Source organism: Lampris incognitus, chromosome 9, assembly GCF_029633865.1.
Source record: "Lampris incognitus isolate fLamInc1 chromosome 9, fLamInc1.hap2, whole genome shotgun sequence".
Classification (NCBI taxonomy): Eukaryota; Metazoa; Chordata; class Actinopteri; order Lampriformes; family Lampridae; genus Lampris; species Lampris incognitus.
Genome location: NC_079219.1, coordinates 23,536,181 through 23,559,926, shown reverse-complemented (window position 1 = coordinate 23,559,926; position 23,746 = coordinate 23,536,181). Strand labels below are relative to the sequence as shown.

Sequence of the window (23,746 nt, the reverse complement as noted above, 5' to 3'; positions counted from 1 at the left end):
GGACACCGAGGGGGGGGGTAGACAAGAGGCTGGAGATGTAGCTGTTAGAGGGACGATGGGTTGACAGGAGACGGCAAGGGCTTGAGGTTGGAGATGTACAGAGTAGAAGAGGGAGACGGAAGAGGTCTGGGAGATAGAAAAATTGACAGGATAGATAGGGAAGGGGGTTCGAGTCTTAATGAGAGCCAGTGAAAAGGGACATTCAGACTGGTGGGTGCAGAGGATAAAAGAAAGGGAGGATAGAGATTGAACAAGGGAGAGGAGGGAAAAAGCAGCTAATGCTGAGGCTGGGGGTTGGGGGAGGATGGAGATGAAGGCAGTGGGTAGATGGAATATAGAAAAAGGAGATGAAAGATGGTAGAAGAGGACAGGATGAGAGATGAAACACATTGGAAGGGAAACTCATGGGAATGGAATAGATGGGGGTAGAAGGTCGAAGTTGTTCTTTGAAAAGGGTACAGAACTAAGGTTGCTTTCACAATTGGGCCAATTGGTGGGTTGATGGTTTTACCCAGAGTTTGTATGTTTAGTCAAGCGTGAAAGCTGTTTTTGAACTTAGTTGTGCACCCAAAAAAAAAAAGAAGCTATATTGAGTCTACTTAAAAACGGGGCTCCAGAGTACACTTCATGTGAACTGCGTTACAAGTTGCTGTTGCTATGAAAACAATCTAAAATGAAAGGAGTCTCTGTCTGTCTGTCGGTCCTACAATTTTCTCAACAACCGTTCATCCAATCAACTTCATACTTGGTGAGTGTGTTGCTGGGAACCCAAGGAAGCGCAGTGTCGAGTGTGAAGTTGTTTAGATGAGCAGTTTGAGAAAGGTGCAAGCAGAAACGTTTTCAGCAAAGTAAGTCATAAAACTTTGAATTGCTACTTCTGCTTCTCACTTCCCGTGGCGGTCAACAAACCAAAACACAAACAGCGCCTCTCTGCCATTGCAACCCACAGTGTGGTCGGAGGCGGGGATTACACCCATAGTCCTTCAAGAGTAAAGTTGATTGGATGAGCGGTTCTTGAGAAAGCTGCAAGGAGCAAGACTGGAGGCCAATCAATTGGCCCATTCCGAATAGCTACGTTTTGAATGGGCACTGCGCTAGTGCAGTCTAATTTGAGAAAGTGATCTGCTATCGATTTGGCATATTTTGAAGGATTGACACAAACACTGTTTCCTTCAAAATGAACAGTGGTACCGTCAGGGTCATGAGTTTGGCTTTCTGCCAAATGCAATCAAAGATTACAACTTGTACTCTAAAAAAAAAAACCCTCTCAGCATTGCACCTTCAATAAATATGGTGCATCATGACTGCATGCAAAGCATTTAAGGGGAACTGCTGTTCACCGTGTTCCACATTTTGGCCTTGGCACCAAATAAACATGAGCAACACCAAGAATGCGAATGGCACAATGTAAAGTTACTGATAGTAGACAGTAGATGCGATATTGACATTGATGAGGTGCAGTAAATATGTAAACACAACACAGTTTGGTTGAATTTTCATAGTGTGATGCTAAACCAGCAATGATGGGGAAAAAAAAACAAAGCAAAACAAACGATCTAAAGTTCACACTTGTGCAACTGGCTCAAGTGCAAAAATGACCCAAGGGCAATAACCACAAGCAAAAGGTCTTGAGAACTATATAGCGTAAGCCTAAGTTAGTTAGAAAGGCTGCTTGTAGTACTGGGCTTAGATGTCAGGTTGGAACTGGCAAAAGAGGTCACCTAGTCCTCAGCACAGGGCTGCCTTCTCTTACCCCAAGTCCATCAAGTGTCTTGCCCACGGCCTTTGCTTTAGGATAGGCTCCAGTTGACCAATAAGTCTCTCAAATTATGTCTTTGTTATAAAACCTCTCAGATAGCTCAAAACATGACTCATAGGGAATACGTCTCATAACGACTATTACTGTGTGTACCCTCATAGATGAGGGATGTGATGTTGGTGGGTGTCCTTTCCCACGTGATCTGATAAAGTAAATTAAATGTTTGTTAATCGTGTGGTTCTTGATTGAATGCTACATTGTTAAGTTGTTTTGAACTCAACCAAAGCACATTCCACATTTAACCAAGCTACAGCGTGAACAGTTTAACTTGTGTGCCAAAGTAAGCATGTCCAGAAAATCTGTCATCTGGGAGAGTTCCCTTTAAGTGAGTTACTCATGATCTATAAAAGAAAGTAGTCAAAATTAAGTTGGCCAGCTATAGGGTGATAGATTAGATAGAATCGTGTTACTATATTAGATTAGCCTTCATTACTAACAGAAAAAACTGCCATTGAAAATGTGTGAAGCTCTTTCGTAGCCTTCCCTCCCTTTTCCTTAATGACTGTGAAAGCCATTGCACACTTCCCACCATGTTTTGTGAGGAATGCTGAATGTCACAGTGATGTTTTACAACTTTGTTTTTGTGGCCATTATTTGTTTCATATATCAAACAATGATTTGTTGATATCATTTGGAAGTGCTACTTAATTAAATCTTATGATTACTAACATCATGATAATTTGAGACCAGTTATTACAAAATTAACCATGCACTGTATACATACACTATATTTTCACTACTGATTTTAATGCACATGTATGCATACTTAGAGGGGGGACTCCACCAGTAGCTGTCCTTGTCTTTGTTTTACAGGTTGATTCCATAAAGCCCTTCCACTCTGCTGGCTCTTTATTTTGTAGTACACTGAATTTAAGTCCAGATCGTTAAGCTTGCTGGTGAGGCAGAATGCAACTGTTTGGGCTGCTTTTGTTATCCAAATTATTAAATCAAATCCAATATACAGTAAAGGTGACTAAACTGAATCCAGACTCTATCAAGTCTTTCAACCATGGCCACCCCTGTTAACTGCATATGGTTTTCCATGGGAGTAGCAAAGAGATGCTTTTTTTCTGGCCGTTCCATTTTTCTTTTGGATTTCCCCCCTTTTTCTCCCCAGCTGTATGCAGCCAATTACCCCACTCTTCTGAGCCATCCCAGTCGCTGCTCCACCCCCTCTGCCGATCTGGGGGAGGGCTGCAGACTACCACATGCCTCCTCTGCTACATGTGGAATTGCCAGTTGCTTCTTTTCACCTGGCAGTGAGGAGTTTCGCCAGGGCAGGATCAGGGCAGGGAGAATCATGCTATTCCTCCCAGTTCCCCCTCCCCCCCCGAACAGGCACCCCGAACGACCAGAGGAGGCGCTAGTGCAGCGATCAGGACACATACCCACATTCGGCTTCCCACCCGCATACACGGCCAATTGTGTCTGTAGGAATGCCCAACCAAGCCACAGGTAACACAGGGATTTGAACCGGCAAGCCCTGTGTTGGTAAGCAACAGAATAGACTGCCACACTATCTGGACGCCTGTTCCCTGTTTATCTAAGTGCACCAATTCAGCATCAAATTGGCAACCTTGGAAGAGTGTAGATTCATGGTACAATGAGGGTACAATGGGAATATATACAAAAACGTAAGCTATAGCCTGCAAATGGCTACTGATTTTTGGGTACCAACTCAGGGCAACTAAACATGAATGAGATCCCTAGGCGTCATGTTCATTATGACCCATTGTTTTTCCGTTTAATTCCAGGTTTGCAACTAAAGCAGGCTGCATACAAACTGACTCAGCTGGTAGAAAGTGGAGGTGTTTATATGTTTTGCTTACTGTCAAACTACAAAGACAAGAAACAGCATTCACACTACTGGATTTTGTCTTTTGTTTTTTGCTTTTTTCAACGCTTGGGTTAGTTGCTTATACAAGACATTCAAACACTGAAGCAAAATGGGGTTGGCATGATGGGGATTAACACAAGATCATGCTCAAACGCCCCAGATTACCAATTTATGGAGAACGAGCAGAGATGACAGAGAGAGTGAGAGAAAGCACAAGAGAGAAAGAGATATCGAGAGAGATGCATGCATCAGCTGCTGCAGGGGGTGTTTGCACATGGTGAGGCAGTGATTGGTCTAAAATTAAACCTCACTATGGATGGTGGCACCACAAATGGGTATTTTATTTACACTCTGAAAGCACAGCGGAGAACAGCCCAGGAACACCTTCAGCGGCAAAGGCTCTGGTCTCATCCCTCTCCACGGGATGCCCAGAGCATCTGTTGTCCCTAAATAAGCCCTGCCTTTATACGAAGGAAGAAGGCATCATTTCTTTGGTACATAAATAAGCAAGCTGTTTAAATCATTATTAGTTTTGGTGACACATGCAGGGTTAGTTGAAAAGGAAAAAGGAAAAGGGGAGCAAAGTTGCAATAAAAGGAGCCCAGGAAAGCATAGAGAAATGAGCCTGTGGCCACTGCCAATCTTAGAAAAAGTGATCCTATCTTTGCTCAACAATGATGTAGGAAAGCTGTAGCAGAAGCGAGATGAGGTCACATTGTGGTATGATAACAAGCGGGGGGGGGGGGCAAAATTACTTTAATGTGAAGCTGTTATTGATGTCACTGATTCCAATAAACAACTCTTTATTGGGCTTATTAATGGGTCAAATTACGTATAGCACAACATTGGGTCAACTGCGTGCATGCATTGTCATGTGACTTGGCTGTTGAAAGAGGATGCTGTGTGTTGGGAAAACAAAGGTTTCCCTCACCATGCTAGAGTATAAACGGTCACAAGGACTGGTGTGTGTCTGAGGAACACAAACAAGTAAAAAAAATGCGTGATAATGACTATAACCAGGACAGAGCCTAGACCACACAACCATGCAGCTGGCTATGCTCTGGCTGTTTCTGATTGCACAACATGCTGTTATATGAACTGCATGCATAGAACTTGTAGCTATGATCGCAGAGCATACAATGTGATTCAATTCTGAGATATAGAGGTGCATGGAACAAAAAGAGCATTAATGCAAAAAGGTTATGATACTATTATTTAATGTTTTCCATTGTTAGAAAAAAAGATGGTGATTGTGCTTTACGACCAATCTGCCATCTTTAGCTAGCTCTAAAATGTGTATAAGTGAAGGGCTCAGGGGCAGCCAGCAGAGCAAGAGATGCATTCACTGCATTCACATTGGACTGGGCTCTGCTCCGACTAGTGATTAGTACTGCCACAACCCTGCAGGTCTCTCTCTCTCTCACGTAAACACAGAGCAAGGCCTCTGAAGAATGCTTCAGTCAACGAGATTTAAGCAAAACATTGTAGATAGCTAAAAAGACAAGCTTTAAACATCCATCCATCCATTATCTGAACCACTTATCCTGCTCTCAGGGTCGTGGGGATGCTGGAGCCTATTCCAGTAGTCATTGGGCGGCAGGCAGGGAGACATCCTGGACAGGCCATCACAGGGCCAACACACACACACACACACACACACACACACACACACACACACACACACACACACACACACACACACACACACACACACACACACACACACACACACACACACACACACACACACACACACTCATACCTAGGGACCATTTAGTATGGCCAACTCACCTCACCTACATGTCTTTGGAATGTGGGAGGAAACCAGAGCCCCCGGAGGAAATCCACGCAGACACAGGGAGAACATGCAAACTCCACACAGAGGACGACCCAGGATGACCCACCAAGGTCGGACTACGCTGGGGCTCGAACTCAGGACCGCCTTGCTGTGAGGCGACCGCGCTAACCACTGCGCCACCGTGCCGCAAGCTTTAAACAAAATGATGTAAATGGTGTAAAACACATTAAGATTCTCTACATGGTGGACCAGTACCCGGTCACTCACTGGATAAGTCACAGTGGATGACAATGTCAGAAATAGGCAAGGCAACTCTATACAAAGGTGACTCCGTAATCCGTTTCCTGTAACTAAATATTAAAATCTGTTGGGTGTGAATCACTGAACTACTCATGGCCTCTCAAAATAAATTAGCTCTTCAGGTCTGTAAAACAACCATGACAAACTGATGCGTGGAGGGAATTTGAGAAATAACAAGTATATGACTAACGTTCCGTCATGGTGTGAACCAGGCAATTTCCCCATGTTTCCTTATTTTCACTGCCTGCAGGCAATAGAGCCCCCTGTGTGTTATTTTTTGAAAGCCCCTAAATGGCTGGGGATGTGTGTGCTCTACAAGAGAGCCAGGGTGAACAGGTGCTAACCAGAAGTACTCAAACACTACTTTAGGCTCCTATGAGGAGTCAGTAAGAGATGTTGAGGGAAGTTGGGGGGGGGGCGGTTTGCCCCATTAGATGACTGGTTGGCAATGTTCGTACACCATCATCTGTACAACTTGTATGTAGGCTGTAATATTCTCTAAAACGGGTCAAGACAAAGAAATTTATAGAAGAGAATATCGTCAATATCTGTGTATCTCGAAATAACTGAAAGCAGGAGTGACAAAGTTAACTATCTTTGGAAGAAACCGCCTGTTCGGGTGGTATGTACTATATGGATACATGTAATGCCATTCTTCCCCAAACAAAAATGTAAAATACAGTGCTGATAAGAAGAAAGCCACTTTATTTTGTCAGTGTACAGTTTTTCGGTTACGATGCATTTGTTCTCTGCATTTAACCCATCCTATGGTATAGGAGCAGTGGGCAGCTGTAGCACCCGGGGACCAACTCCAGTTCTTTTTCCTATTGCTTTGGTCAGGGGCACAGACAGGAGTATTAACCCTAACATGCATGTCTTTTTTGATGGTGGGAGGAAACCAGAGCACCCGGAGGAAACCCACACAGACACGGGGAGAACATGCAAACTCCACACAGAAAGGACCTGGGACGGCCTGGGGTTCAAACCCAGGACCTTCTTGCTGTGAGGCAACAATGCTACCCACCAGGCCGCCCAAGTGAGAAAATTAAAAAACTATAACTTTAAAGACAAACAGACAACAGTTCATCAGCATCAACAACTGCACCTCCTTCACCTCTACTCTGTCCAAAGGCATCCCCCAGGGTTCAGTATTTGGTCCTCTCCTTTTCTTCCTTTACATGCTCTCCCTTGGTAACATCATATGTCATCATGGTCTCCATTTCCACTGTTATGCTGATGAAGTCCAGCTCTACATTTCCACTAAATCCATCACCACTACAACTTACTGCAGTCTGATCAACTGCCTCACTGAAATTAAATCATGGATGCAAGCCAACTTCTTCAAACTAAATTGTGATAAATCTGTTATGGTCATCATTGGCCCCAAATCCCTTACCAAAACCACTCACATCTTCTGCTTTACCAACGATAACTCCACACTGTCTCCCTCCCCACACATCTGTAACGTTGGAATAATTTTCAACAACAACCTCTCCTTTGAACGTCATGTCAATCAAATCACTAGAAGTGCCTTTTCAACCTAAAAAAACATGGTTAGTCTCTGCACATCACTCTACTTCTCTGCTATTTAAACCTTGATCCATGCCTTCATCACGTCGACTACTGTGATAGCATTCTCTACAGCTCATCATCCAAAGTCCTAAACAAACTTGAGTACAGCCAGAACTCTGCTGCCTGCCTGCTCACCCACTCCCGCTTCCGTGACAACATCACCCCTATCCTCCAGACCTCCACTGGCTCCCTGTCCCACAACAGAACCAATTCAAAGTCCTTCTCCGCAGTCACACAGCCCTGTATAACTAGGCCCCCTCTTACCTCACCGACCTGCTGCATCATCAACCTCCTGTCTCCACCTCACAGGACCATGCACTGGACCTGGGGCAACAGAGCCTTCGCCATTCCTGCCCTCTCCCTCTAGAACTCCCTCTCCAAACACATCAGAGACTGCACTGACCTGTCTGTATTTAAATGATAAATCAAAACTCACCTCTTCAGAATTGCTTTTAATGTGTGATTAATGTGTTTTGTTTTTGTTGTGTTGCTTTTATATCTATTTTAACATATGTCAAGCATCTTTTGAGTACTTTGAAAAGCATTGCACAAATAAAATGTATCATTAATTATTACATTATTATTATTATTATTAAAAGGTATGACAAAATGGCAGCCCCATTATCTTTGACAGTTGACAAAATGTTTTTAGGCTTTGTTGGAAAAGTGCATTTCCACTAAACGAACTCTGGAGTTTCGCACATTATCCCATCACATGAAAAAGAGGGGTAACGAATTATGTACTACAAGCCAAGAGCCATATATTATTAGTAACATACTAATGTGTAACAATTCGGCGCTAAGCAGGGCAAATTATGTGAAGTGCTTTCAATGCCATGGATTGTGTGTTGATGCTGCAGAGATCATGCTGTTACAGAGAGTAATGCCACTCCCCAGGATACACTTAACATTTGGCTGCAGGCAACACCTCAGCCAGACACACACACCACTCAACAGCCCCTAATGGCAGAGCAACATGTAAATGGATTATCTAACTTAATACTGTCAATTACTTAAGAAGAAACAGGGAGAGGGGAACGCTGGGATTAAAAAGTGTTGTCTGCAGTGTGGTTTATGCACTTAGAGGGAGAAGGGGCCACCTGTGTAAGGCATAGCAGACACACTAGTCTACGTTCAGGTTGGGACAGTGTTTATCGAGGGTGTGCAGAGACATTTTTTTTCAATTCGACTTTCATATACAATATAGCACATAAATGTATAAAGCACAAACAAGTGCATTTTTAGGCTTGTGTATCTGCTTTAGGCTCAAACACCACTTTAAGCTGGCCTTACAAAAACAACATTTTTTTTCTTTTTGATCCCCCCCCCCCTTTTTTTCTCCCCAATTGTATCTGGCCAATTACCCCACTCTTCTGAGCCGTCCCAGTCGCTGCTCCACCCCCTTTGCTGATCCGGGGAGGGCTGCAGACTACCACATGCCTCCTCTGATACATGTGGAGTCGCCAGCCGTTTCTTTTCACCTGACAGTGAGTTTTGCCAGGGGGATGTAGCGCGTGGGAAGATCACACCATTCCCCCAGTTCCCCCTCTCCCCGAACAGGTGCCATGACTGACCAGAGCAGGCGCTAGTGCAGCGACCAGGACACATACCCACATCCAGCTTCCCACCTGCAGACATGGCCAATTATGTCTGTAGGGACGCCCGACCAAGCTGGAGGTAACACAGATTTAAACTGGCGATCCCCATGTTGGTAGGCAACGGAATAGACCGCTATGCTACCCGAATGCCCCAAACAACATTTCAAGTGATTTCACTGTCGCAGACAAATTTACAATGTCGGAATGAAATATTGGGAGTTTTTGTAGAGTTGTGGCGTGCTCCCGTCATCTCAATCGTTTGGTGTTGGGTGGTCATAACACTCAGTCGGAGCTGCCTTACGTCAGTCTTTTTTTTCGTTTTGACGTTCTGATAAAATCAATATGTTTAATATTATCTTGAGTCTTCAGAGTGTTGGCTCACACAAATTGTGACGTTCAATGACATGAACATTGCCAACAACCAATAGGTGCGCTCTTTCTGGCACCAAACAGGAAGTAGAAAACTGGGTAGATGAAAAGTGCCACAAGTCGTAGAGCAGGAAGAGAAACTCAGGAGTTGTGGAGTTAACAAGTGTGCCTTTTTGACATGTCCTCCCATTTGACCATGATAGAGTGAGATGGAAAAAACTTCTATTTTTGCTCCATAGTTCAACAGTTTTTCTTCGTGTACATTTCCACCTGGAGCAGGAGGGAAAATAATCTCAAGAGGAATCTAGTTATAGTCTTGCAAATAGTGACCCATCAAGATCCTCACTCTTTGCAAAATCTTAGTCTGTGACTAAAAACTAGGTGGACTTATGACACATTGTCTTTAGATATAAGAGCTTGTCAGACTTGACTCTTAATTTCAAAACATTCTAATGTATGATACGCATTGTGCCAACATGCCCTCCATTCAGGACTTCTGCACCTCCAGACTCAGAACATGGACAGGCAACATCACTGCAGACCCATCACACCCTGGTCACAATCTGTTCCAACTCCTCCCCTCTGTGGTAGGCGCTACAGAGCACTGTACCCCAAAACAACCAGATATAAAAACAGTTTCTTTCCGCAGGCTGTCATTCAAATGAACGCTTAACACTGTCAAATGAATCCAACCATTTAGTATATGCTGTACTGCACATTGTACGTATACTGGTATGCTCCGTCATGTCCATCTACCTCAGGCATGTACGTAAGTAACCTGCTAACATCTATTTAAGCATCTCTGATATATTCTCTGCACCATTGCACTTTATCACGTCTTACTTCACCTGTCTAAGTCAATCCATGTGTATATTTCTGAATGTTGTTGTGTTATTCTATGTTAAGTACACAGAGAGTCACGAAACCGGAGTAAAATTCCATATATGTGCAAACCTACATGGCCAATAAACATGATTCTGATATTGTAAGCTGTGGAACATAAAAGGAAGCAAGAAATTAAGAGCCACATTTCATATAATTGCAATTTATGACGAGCCAAACTAACTGGCCACAACAGTGAAATGCAAATTACTTAATCCAAGTCGTCTCAGAAGATGTCAGGAATGCCATGGTATCAAAACAAAATTTCCAACAGCGCAGATTGTTATATTAAGAAACGGACCCCATATGGCATGACTCTTTAGCGCCAGTGTACTATAAGAGTACTCTCCCCGTTGTAATAAATATACATGGGCCTAGTGGAGCTGTCAACTTAAACACAGGGAACATGGAGTGGCAGGCAGCATCCCTTTGCCAGCAAACTCTCAGTCCCACTCAGCTCTATATTACACTGCCAGCCTCTACAGACCAGCCTATACAACAGCGAGCCGGGATGAAAAACTTTGCTGATGCAGCACTTTATGTGTAAGTGAGAGAGATACAGTGAGAAAGAGAGAGAGCACTTATGTGCTATATGAGTGTTTGTCTGGACCGCTGGTGTAATGGGTGTGTTCAAACAGTGAGTACTTGATACATCCTGTTCCTCTCACGTCAACACTCCCCATGGAGTCAGCGGCTGGTCATGTCAGTGACTGTACATGTGTCACCACGGATTCTTATATCAAGAGGAATTTCGTAACTTAAATACTGGACACAGCTCCGCAGAAATGGGTGTTAAATGTTAAGTACGCGCGCGCACGCACGCACACACACACACACACACACACACACACACACACACACACACACACACACACACACACACTACTGTAATGTACTACATGTACTTACATTCATTCCCTAGCTCTTAGCCCTAACCTTAACCATTAGAATTACATGCCTAACCTTAACCCTTACCTTAACCACTGACCCAAAAAAACAGCTTTTTCCCCAGTTGGGGACATGGCTTTTGTTCCTAACTGGGCAAGCTGTCCCCAATTAACTGGTCTTTAGTTTGAAAAGTGTCCTGGAAACTAGGATATGTCAGCAACATGAACACACACACATCTATATTCTAATGATGTGCAAATGACCTTTTCCCCAAAGTGATCGGGTCTGGTGCAAAGTCAATCTTACGTTATCTTTAGTCACACATTATCAACTTATGGGAAAATGGCTGCAAATCAGATAGTCTGGAATCAGGAAGAAGAGGGTGTCTGCAAAGGCTGGCCACAGTTTGTATGTTTCCCTATCATCTTCGAGCAGACGTATTTGCGTTAGTGTATAGGCGTATTTATGTGCCCCTCGTCTGCAGCCGAAAAAAGAATGTAGGACTTGAAGGCTGGATCTCACTTTGTCCTCTGCTCTGGTGTCACACTCCTCATTAGCTCTCACTTCAGGCCCAATAATCACACCAGGGTGTTTCCGACCGCCAGTGTTGCAGTTACTGCACTGTGTGCAATATTTCCCTTGCAGGTCAAAGTTCCAAGATAAAAGGGAAGTTGATGAATGGTAAAGCTTGCAGCTCAATCAGTGTCGATGATATGTAACGTAATCCAACTGTAGTCTCTCTACTACACACAACGCTAGGATAAATCACAGCAATAGCATACTAAAACACTACTAGACTGATGTGATCTGCAAAAGAGCAGTAATGACTAATGTCTTAATAATATCTATTCATTATTCTTCTGGAATCGTCCTCGGATGAATGAAATTGCCTATGATTGCCTACAAATTGAATGCAATTAAATAAAAAAAAATAGAATACAATACTCTAAGTACATGCACTGGCATTTCATATACTACTTTATAAGGTGCGAAAGGGCAGCTTGTCTTGTTTCTGGCACCTGTTGGAGCCCTGGTGCACCGCAACTCTGCAGCAACACCAACCTGTCCGGTTACAGCTTGAATCAATAAGAAGAGAAGCGATGAGCTCAGCTATGAGAAACACAAAGTCTGCATTATCAGACATTATTTATCAAGCCAAATGTAAATGGTTTCTCTTAGGATGCATGATTTGACTGGGCTACTGTTTGCCAACTGCAGGTACTGTATTTCTCGGATAGAAGTCGCACCCGAGTATAAGTGGCACTCACCAAAAAAACACGTTGTTGTGAGGAAAAAATATAGTTGCTTCAGTGTATAAGTCGCATTTACATGGTGGTACTGTATTTTTAATTGAGTCACAAGATTAAACGGTACCATCTAGTGGCCTTAGTTGAAATGCAGCATATTCATCCAACAAATCTACATTGTATAAATTGCTTTGGAATATAAGTCGAAGGACCTGCCAGATGAGTAAAAAAAAAACCCAAACAATGACTTTTAGTCCGAGAAATACACTGCAGAAAGCAAATTTTCTCTTAGAATAACAAATGGCAGTAATACAGCAGTTACGCCCTTGTGAGTTACTTTAAAAATCAAAATACTAGAAGCTGGAGTGAATAGAAGAGGTTAATGTGTTTCATAATGTGGGTCATAGAAGTTAAGCTTATACCTTTCTTTTAACCTCAACCGGTTTTGGCTAACTAATGTCTCACCACCAGAGACCATCTGCTCTCCACGTAGCCAGGGCAGGTGCATTGAGATCAAGGTGAAAAATTAAGGCAGTGTCTCGTTAAATCCATCTGCATGACTAACTCTCACATGGGAGGATGAAACCTGACAACATGATGAACCTTCTCTCTCCTCTGCAATAACACCAAGCTTATTTATCTTACCAATCTGACAGCTTTGGTATCAAATCTTTATCCTTTTCAAGATAGCGAGCTTAGGCAGAGTGGCAAAAAAAAAGAAGAAGAAAAAAGATAATTCAGCAAGGAAAGAAAAAATGGAAACTTTCGTATTGCGTTAATTGAAAGTTTGGTTCTAATTATGTCCTCAAAATAACAGTTAAGGAGTTAAAGGCCATACTTGTTAAACTGCTTAGTCAAACATTGGTGTTGAAATCAGGGTGATGATCATTGACCCAGTACAAGGTCTATATCCCGTCTGTTATTTCATTGTTTATTCTTCACTGGCATCTTTCTGATTCTGATACAGAACAAATAATGCTGCGAACGATACCCTGTGCTAATCAATGTGCAGTCAGGGTCCATATCGGACATCGTAGTAGATATTGGACAAAACTGCACGTATTTTTTTGGGAATTTGGAAGAGGATGACATGCAAGATGTTATCCAGCATTTCGTGCACAATCAAACTACAACAGCTGTCTTTTCTTATATCAAGCTTGTTCACATGACAATGGTGAGGAATTCATCAAAAAGTGAAGAGTTGTGAACAAATATTATTGCAAACTAGAGTGGGATTTCTATGTGATAATGATATTCCATGTTAAATGGTCACGCTAACAAGACCTAATCGTTGACTGTCACATAGCTCACTGTAGCCTCTTTTGCATTAAGTAAAAGAAAGTGTTCAAGGCCCTGTTTTTTTTCTCATTCAAACTTGGTTTCATGAAGAAAATGTTGTTTGCAGACATGGCTGCACATGAGTAGTGTAATGAAACGTAATTGATTTGTGATCTGTACAGACTTGACTCAGCATGCATGAACTGCAGATTGATTGCATAATTTATCCATGATAGTGATATAGTTTTACTGCCGCTGTTACTTTTTAAAGCAATAATTTCCAAAATCTTGATGCAGAGTTGCAGTGAAATGATAGACAACATATTGCATGTTGTTTTTTTCAATTGTTATATTCTGTAAATTGTGTAAACACATCTATTGCACGTTGTCCATCTTGGGAGAGAGATCCCTCCTCTGTTGCACTCCCTGGGGTTTCTTCCTGTTAAAGGTTTTTTTTTTAGGGAGTTGTTCCTTATCCAAGTGTCTAAGGACAGGATATTTTGTTGCTGTAAAGCCCCTTAATTTGTGATATTAGGATATACAAATAAAATTGACTTGCCTTTTACTCTGAAGCACAATGATTGGGTGATTAGGAAAAAAAAGAGAAGCCGTTGTGTGTTCGCGTGAAGAGGGCGTGTTGATGCTTGTGTTGCAAAAAGTGGTTTGGAGGCAGGGACAGTCAGATACCTTATGACAACAGGTGAAAGAAATCTCTCTCTCTCTCTCTCTCTCTCTCTCTCTCTCTCTCTCTCTCTCTCTCTCTCTCTCTCTCTCTCTCTCTCTCTCTCTCTCTCTCTCTCTCTCTCTCTCTCTCTCTCTCTCTCTCTCTCTCTCTCTCTCTCTCTCTCTCTCTCTCTCTCTCTCTCTCTCTCTCTCTCTCTCTCTCTCTCTCTCTCTCTCTCTCTCTCTCTCTCTCTCTCTCTCTCTCTCTCTCTCTCTCTCTCTCTCTCTCTCTCTGAGCTGGCGTGGAAGGAGTCGAGAGGCAGAGAGTTCTTTAATGCCAAACCTGCGTCCCATACACCGCACAACCAACAGGAGTGGCTTTTATTTTGAAACAACTCTTGACATTTAACAGAATAACATCGCAGGGATCCCCCCCCCCCCCCCCCCATGTCACAACTGGTGATGTCAGTCTAAGTCCCGGTCCTAAGGTCAGTCAGTCAGTAAACAGTCCTCTACTCAGTCCGAGTCAAACCCCCAAACAACAACACACCAATAACCAAAATATGAACACATCACCAAAACACAATTTTAACATTAACAGTCCCATAATCCTTTTTGCTCCCCCAGTGCGCATGTGTGTGTGTGTGTGTGTGTGTGTGTGTGTGTGTGTATGTGTATATATATATATATATATATATATATATATATATATATATATATATATATATATATATATATGCACTATATGTACAAAAGTATTGGGACATGGCCACTACACTTACAGGAGCTTTTACAACATTCTAAATCCATAGGCATTGATATGAAATTGGTCCCCCCTTTGCAGCTATAACAGCTTCCACTCTTCTGGGTAGGCTTTCCACAAGATTTTGGAGCGTGTCTGTGGGAACTTTTGCCCATTCATCCAGAAGAGCATTTGTGAGGTCAGGCACTGATGTTGGATGAGAAGACCTGGCTCGCAATCTCCAACCTAGTTCATCCCAAAGGTGTTCAATGGGGTTGAGGTCAGGGCTCTGTGCGGGCCAGTCAAGTTCTTCCACACCACACTCACCCAACCATGTCTTAATGGACCTTGCTTTGTGCACTGGGGCACAATTATGCTGGAACAGAAAAGGGCCCTCCCCAAACTGTTTCCACAAAGTTGGAAGTATAGAATTGTCCAAAGTGCCATGGTATGCTGAAGCATTAAGATTTCCCTTCACTGGAACTAAAGGGCCTAGCCCAACCCCTGAAAAACAACCCCACATCATTATCCCTCTTCCACCAAACTTTACAGTTGGCACAATGCAGTCAGGCAGGTAACGTTCTCCTGGCATCTGCCAAACCCAGACTCGTCCATCAGACTGCCAGACAGAGAAGCATGATTTGTCACTCCACAGAAGATGTTTCCACTGCTCCAGAGTCCAGTGGCAGTGTGCTTTACACCACTCCATCCGACACTTGGCATTGTGCTTGGTGATGTAAGGCTTGCATGCAACTGCTCAGCCATGGAAACCCATTCCATGAAGCTCCCGGCACACAGTTTTTGTGCTGATGTTAATGCCAGAGGAAGTTTGGAACTCTGCAGTTATTGACTCAACAGAGCGTTGGCGACTTTTACGCACTATGCGCCTCAGCACTCGTTGACCCCACTGTGTGACTTCACATGGTCTGCCACTTCGTGGCTGAATTGCTGTTGTTCCTAAATGCTTCCACTTTTCAATAACACCACTTACAGTTGACTGTGGAATATCTAGCAGGGAAGAAATTTCATAAACTGACTTACTGCAAAGGTGGCATCCTATGACAGTACCACACTTGAATTCACTGAGCTCTTCAGAACGACCCATTCTTTCACAAATGTTTGTAAATGCAGACTGCATGGCTAGCTGCTGGATTTTATACACCTGTGGCAATGGGTCTGAATGAAACACCTGAATTCAATGATTAAGAGGTGTGTCCCAATAATTTTGTCCATATATATCACATTTTTTTCTTCTTCTAGAAACCATCAACGGTGTAGATAAAAGTGCTCAACAAATGAGTGGAACACCAATATAGATGTAGGAAAAAAAACTTTTAATACATAGCAGTACTTATCATAAAACAAGATCTATATGTTCATTTTGATTTTGCTAGGTAAGTTGTTTTGCTGAATATAAATTTTCTGCGACGTACATATAGTTAGATTCATTTCCTATTAATACAAAACCGGTTCAGGGAATGCTATTATGTATAATGTTTATATTAAGTAGTGAAATTTAACACTGTTGTAACTATATGATCAAGTTTTATTTTGGTTGAACCAATTGTTATCGTTGTATTTTGTTTTGTGTTTATTATGTATGTATATATCAGCAGTAGAAAGCCCAACTCTGTCACACGACAGCGACAGAGTTGGGCTGGAGTTGAGCTGACAATATATGACCCACAACATCTATATGTTCATTTTGATTTTGCCAGAACTGAGTTGTGCCAAAAATAAAGGCCTGCAGCAGCTACCCTGAATTCAGAGGACTAGTGTGGTTTCTACACGGTATAGCCAAGAAAGGGGGTTACATTTGTATAGTATTTACATTTTATGCATTTATATAGACATTGGCAGCTGATGAGTGAGGGAGTGAGCTGAGCTGATGAAACAAGCTTGTACTGCTATGTATTAAAAGTTTTTTCATATATATATATAGAGAGATAGAGAGAGAGAGAGAGAGAGAGAGAGAGAGAGAGAGAGAGAGAGAGAGAGAGAGAGAGAGAGAGAGAGAGAGAGATATAAAGCCTTTGAATGAACTGGCTACGTTCTTACTGCAAGGGACAGTACAATGCAACACTGATTTTTGACATTCAAGTAATAAAGCATACCTCGTCTTTTCCTGAACAATCACTGTTTTCACCTTGGCAAAACTGTCATCAAATTGAGGTCAGGGACTACGAGCGGATACTATAGGAGGTTTAGTTATGGCAGACGTTATCTGAAAAAAAAAACATGCTGATGGGAGTCGGTGAAAAGACAAGTCAACGGGTCGATAAATTGAGAGATGCTTATGTTCAAGCTTAACTTATGGACACATATATTGCGTGTCCATAAATTAAGCTTCGACCAGTCTTGGCTGTGAAGTGGCTGAGGGTAGTCACAAGACACACAGTTAGTTACCGCGTGAGTCATTTGAGGTTGGAGGTCTGTTCACACTGACATCAGATATATAGGTCACTTTAACAGATGAATGTGAAGAGCGAGAGAAAAAACATCAGATACGATTTAAAAAAAAAATCAAAATTGAAAATTAGCCTATGGCCAGCAGTGTGACTGTGCCTATTTATTCAATGTCCCTCCAGATTGTGTTCAAGGTGAAGAATTACTTAAAAATACTTGAACTTTGGACTGTTAGTGCTGAACTGGTGCAAAAGTGAAAAAAGAGATAAACTGCTTTACTTAATCAGTCATAACGGCATGTCTCTGTGCATGTCCTTCCATTTGAGCACCTGACCAGCAACTTGCGTAAAATAATCCTAATTCCTAATTTCACCCTAAATTTAATCTTTTTAAATGTAGCTCAAACGCTCTGAAAACCATAAATAAAAGGCATGGTTAATAACTGTGATCGCAAAAACATTCAAATATTCTGTACTGCCATTTCAACCATAACGCATTTACAGTAAAAACAAACAAGGAAAACACAAGATAAAACTCCAGTAAAACGCACAGTAAATCACCTCAGCATGTAATATATCAACCAACAGCTGATAAGACCAAACCATATAATATCCTCAACACACTGCATAAGCAAAGGTTGGTGCCAAGAGGACATTTAACACATTTAGAAAGTTAATCCCCAAGCGTCTGGGTAGCGTAGTGGTCTATTTCATTGTCTACCAACACGGGGATCGCCGGTTCGAATCCCTGTGTTACCTCCGGCTTGGTTGGGCGTCCCTACAGACACAATTGGCCGTGTCTGCGGGTGGGAAGCCGGATGTGAGTATGTGTCCTGGTCGCTGCACTAGCACCTCCTCTGGTTGGTTGAGGTGCCTGTTCGGGGAAGAGGGGAACTGGGGGGAATAGCATGATCCTACCATGCGCTATGTCCCCCCTGGCCAAACTCCTCACTGTCAGGGGAAAAGAAGCGGCTGGCGACTCCACATGCATCGGAGGAGGCATGTGGTAGTCTGCAGCCCTCCCCGGATCGGCAGAGGGGGCGGCGCAGCGCTCGGGATGGCTTGGAAGAGTAGGATAATTGGCCAAGTACAATTGGGGGGAAAAAAAGGGGGGGAGACCCCATATTTGAAAGACACTATTAACTTGAAAATATAGAGATTTACCACTAAAAAAAAAAAATCATCAAGTGCATTTAGATCTAGTAACTTAAAGTGAAAAAGTTTTCTAGGACCGGGCATGCTGGCTAATGTTAAAAGCTAAGAAAAGGGTCCCATCAAATAGAGATAGAGATTGGATGAATTAAGTTAAGTGTACTGCAGCTTCTTTCTCTACCCACCGTGTCCAAAGTGCAAATCTCAACTGAACTATTGCATAAAGCAACTTCTTTCAAAACATGTTTTAACCAGTTTGTCTAGAGGAAGGAGGTTAAGAAGGTTAAGGGAGTCAATACCACAACTTTGCAATCATTCAAATACCTCACTTTGCCTTTTAGCAAGGGAACAATTAGGTGTGTCCAAAGGCTTGGCGGTCCTTTTCAAGTTTTTTTTGGGTAAAAGCCAAGCTAAGATTGAAACAGGTACTCAACACAGGTCATAAGATCCTTGCCAGTACCTGGGTCCTTCAAAACTTATTCTGTGTAGCTCTATGAGGAGCTTTTCAGGACCAGTTGTCAACCACCCATCAATCTAATGTGTTTTAGGATTAAAAGTGTGACAGTCAAATTGTACATAAAAGCAGTCGAGCCCTTTGGTCAGTTGTGTGTTTGAGTAAATACCTCCTGGGCTTATTGTCCCCGTTGTTTGAGTTGTCTCATGAGATAATCATAACGCTCATCTCCATGCAGACCGCAGGGTATTGCTACTTAGCTGACACTCTTATCTTCTATTTTTCACTTGACTTTTTCTATTAGGTTTTTTTCTAACTACCTCTCCACACTTTTTAAATAGTCTTCAGCGTAACATTCTTGTAAACTTGCCAAAGGGATCACCAAGTTCTTGCAGGGGATACATACTGCACCTACACTAGCGATGGGGGGGATGATTCAGTGCAAAAATCGTGACACTAAGCTATTACGAATTTAATTTCATAGCTTTTCCCCTGAATCACATTGTTGAAGCACGATAAATAGATGCTGTGAAGACGCTTTGATTGTGATAATTTCTACATTTCTGAATGTCCATTCATCCATTATCCGAACCACCTATCCTGCTCTCAGGGTCGCGGGGATGCTGGAGCCTATCCCAGCAGTCACTGGGCGGCAGGCGGGGAGACACCCTGGACAGCTCGTCAGGTCAGCACAGACATTTCTGAATGTCTGAATTTGAATTGTTTGAATGTTTACTCAGGGAAGCATGTTTTAAGCTGTTGTAACACAAGGCTTAAACTAAATGCATTTTGTTATACAATTGCTGTTTTCACAAATTAAAACTTAAGTGAAATCGTGTCCAGCTGGAGCATTATGTATCACACTATGTATCGAATCAGCGCTAAAATATCATTGCACTATTGCACTGTTGATTCCCACGCCTACCACACTATGACTAAGGCCTTGGCAATGCAGATATTTTTTCTAAATGGATATTTTCCCCCCTCTGTTTAAAAAAAAAATCTGCCCACACAACCTTCATTTTACGAAATATCTCCGTACACACAAGAATGCAACAACGACTGCAAATACTCAATCATGCTGGGCCAGTAGGTGGCAATAAAGTGTAAATCAACGATATGTCAAACAACAGAAAAGAACATTGTGACTATGCATATTGAGCTTATTTTCCTTTGGCGGTAGTGACTTAAAAATAAAAGCAATCTCATCTCATCATCAGCAACTTCTCCGTGGTCGGGACGAGGTGGCAGAAAGCTAAGTAGGGCACTCCAGACGTCCCTCTCCCCAGCAATGCCCTCCAGCTCATCCTGGGGGATCGCAAGACATTCCCAGGCCAGATTGGACACACAGTCCCTCTAGAAAAGTTTTAGGTCTACCCCAGGGTCTCCCCCTAGTTGGACGTGCACAGAAAACCTCCAAAGTAAGGCTCCCTGGAGGCATCCTAACCAGATGCCCGAACCACCTCAACTGGCTCCTTTCGACGTGAAGGAGCAGCGGCTCTACTCCGAGCTCCCTCCGGATGTCCAAGCTCCTCACCCTACCTCTAAGGCTGAGCCCAGACACCCTACAGAGGAAACTCATTTCAGCCACTTGTATCACCCTTTCGGTCACTACCCAAAGCTCATGACCATAGGTGAAGGTTGGAACAATGATTGACTGGTAAATTGAGAGCTTTGCCTTCCAGCTCAGCTCCCTCTTCATCACAACGGTCTGGTACAATGTCCACATTACTGCTGATGCTGCACCAACCCGCCTGCCAATCTCCCGCTCCATCCTACCCTCACTCATGAACAAGATCCCCCGAGATACTCGAACCCTTTCACTTGAGGCAACAACTCATTCCCAACCTGGAGGGAGCAATCCACCATTTTCCAGTAGAGAACCATGGCCTCAGACTTGGAGGTGCTGACTCTCATCCTGGCCATTTCACACTCAGCTGCAAACTGTCCCAGTGTGTGCTGGAGGTCACGTTCTGATGAAGCCAACAAAACCACATCATCTGCGAAGAGCAGAGATGCAATTCTGAGGTTCCCAAAATGTACACACTCCTAACCTTGTCTGCGCCTTGAGATCCTGTCCATGAATATCACAAACAGAATTAGAGACAAGGAACAACCTTAGCAGAGTCTGACACCCACTGAAAACGTGTTTGACTTTGTGCTGAGAATGCGGACACAGCTCTCACTTTGGTTATACAAGGACCGGATGGCTTTTAGCAACTGCCCCGGTACCCCATACTCCCGCAGTACCCCCCATAGAGTGCCCTGGGGTACATGATCGTAAGCCTTTTCCAAGTCTATGAAACACATGTAGACTGGCTGGTCAAATTCCCATGCCTCTCTCAGCACTTCCGCAAGAGTTAAAAGTTGGTGCGTTGTTCCATGGCCAGGACGGAACCCACATTGTTCATCCTGGATCAGAGGTTTGACAATCAGTCAGAGCCTCCTTCCCAGCACTCTAGCGTAGACTTTCCCAGGGAGACTGAGCAGTATGAAGCCCCGATAATTGGAGCACACCCTCCAGTCCCCTTTTTTAAATATGGGAACCACCACCCCAGTCTGCCACTCCACAGGTACTGTCCCTGACCTCCACATGACACTGAAGAGGCATGTCAGCCAAGACAGCCCAGCAATGTCCAGAGCCTTCAGCATCTCAGGGCGAAACTCATCCACACCCAGCGCCTTGCCACTGAGGAGCTTCTTGACTATCTCAGAGACCTCTGCCAGGGATATGGGTGAGGCTTCCCCTGAGTCTTCAGACTCTACCTCCTCCACTGAGGACATGTTAGCTGGGTTCAGGAGCGCCTCAAAGTGTTCCTTCCACTGCCCGACAACATCCCCAGTCTGGGTCAGCAGTTCCCCTCCCTGGCTAAACACAGCCTGAGTCAAGCCCTGCCTACCCTTCCTGAGTTGCCGGATGGTGTGCCAGAACTTCCTTGAGGCCAACCGAAAGTCCTCCTCCATATCCTCACCAAACTCTTCCCACACCCGAGTTTTTGCTTCCGCGATCGCCAAAGCCACAGCCCTTCTAACAAAAACAATAAGAGTAGCTAATTATTTTTTCAATTTATAGTTATTTGACATCTCTTTCTTCACCTTTATTTATCTAACACCTTTCTGGCACACGGCCCAAGGTGCTATGGCAAATCCAGAAAAATGTTAATTGTTTGTGGGGATACCAATGGGTATGCGCGAATTAAAGTCTGACGTCATTTCCCAAATGCTCCGTTTTACATGTGCACATGGATACACAGAAACCCGAGTTTTTAAAAATCTGCACTTTAGAAGGTGAAAAAAATGTCAGTTTTAGTGACCTAAAACACTGTTTGCTGTTTGCATGTGGACAAAAGGCCAAAACATAAAGAAAAAGCTAAATTTTCAAAACTATCCATGTACGTGTGGACTAGGCATAAGTCTATTAACACTGTCAGCTGACTCCTAACACAGACTGCTCTGTACAATAAATACAAACCTGCTCTTGATGCCCCACAAGTTCCTAGTGGCAGAGTTCTTAGTTTTGTATCTAGGCAGCAGTTGTACAGTTATATGGTTTCATGATCAAAATTGGTTTCATGCTATTAATGTGTGTGATCCCTCAGTGAAGCCATACTAGAGGTCCAGTGTCTAACATAGTATGTTTGACAAGTGATATACTGCCAATGACAGCCAAGTGTCAGTGAAGACCATGAGACATCCCCTCCCACATTCCAAAAGGGGGTCAACACAACACAAACTAAGTTGATTATCAGTGTTATTGTTCAGTGACTTTAACAGTCAAAAAGATGGACTTTTTCAGTGTGTACTTTTCTGGTGTTTGGTTGCCCAGCTGGGCTTCAATGCCACCTCTTCCTTCACATTTCCCGACACTGCATCTTATCTCATTTAATCACATCTTGTTTCATTGCAGATGCAATGCACAGCCTTAACTTTGCCCATTTTTTTATATGACAAATCAAATTAAAATGCATTTATCGGAAAGCAGAAAAAAACAAAGTCAGCACAACCCACCATTACATGATTGCATCCATCAATTTTTTTTTTACCAAATTATTTCCAGGATCACAGGTGGTTGGAGCTTTTCTCTGCATATGTATGTTGGAAAAGAGGCTAGAGACACCGCGGACAGGTTGCCGGTCCATCACAGTGCCGACTCAGATAGCCAATCTCAAATCACAATTTAGAGTCTTTAGTTCATCTAACTATGCTCAAGACTGTGGTGCACCCACAGGAAAACATGCAAACTCTGCACAGACGGACCATGATATAACCCAAAACCCACAAGAAATCCAACACAGGGAGGATATGAAAACTTCACACAGAAGCACCACAATCAACCTCATGATGCTTTTTCTGTGAGGTGGCAGTGCTGACAAATTCACTGCTGGGCTGAACTCAAGCGACTGTTGTTGTATAGACATGCACAACTGAAGTGCATCTTTTATAGCTAAAGATATCATCTCATAAGCAAGCTGCCCAAGAATTTGTACTCCTGGAAATCCTGCACAAAAACCAAATACACTATAGTTTACAATGTGTCTGAAAAGGACAATTTGGTAATGAGTAACTATTGCTAGTGTTTTGTTGCAGCATAATCATAGCTACTTATACTTCATTATCATCCTTGACTCACATGCGCTGAACTGTTTCACTGACAAGTTTCTGTCTAACCGATATCTTTTAGTAAAGCTAGGAAAAATCAACCAAGTCCATTTAGAAAATTGTTCAAATTTCACCTCCCTTGT

The 23,746-nt window shown here is 43.0% G+C and overlaps 1 protein-coding gene across 4 annotated transcripts in view; it reads right to left on the bottom strand.

Moving 5' to 3' along the window:
- The window catches only part of oxr1a (oxidation resistance 1a), a 242,236-nt gene that overhangs the window by 73,627 nt on the left and 144,863 nt on the right, over positions 1 to 23,746 (bottom strand). The gene's annotated exons all lie outside the window — the stretch shown is intronic.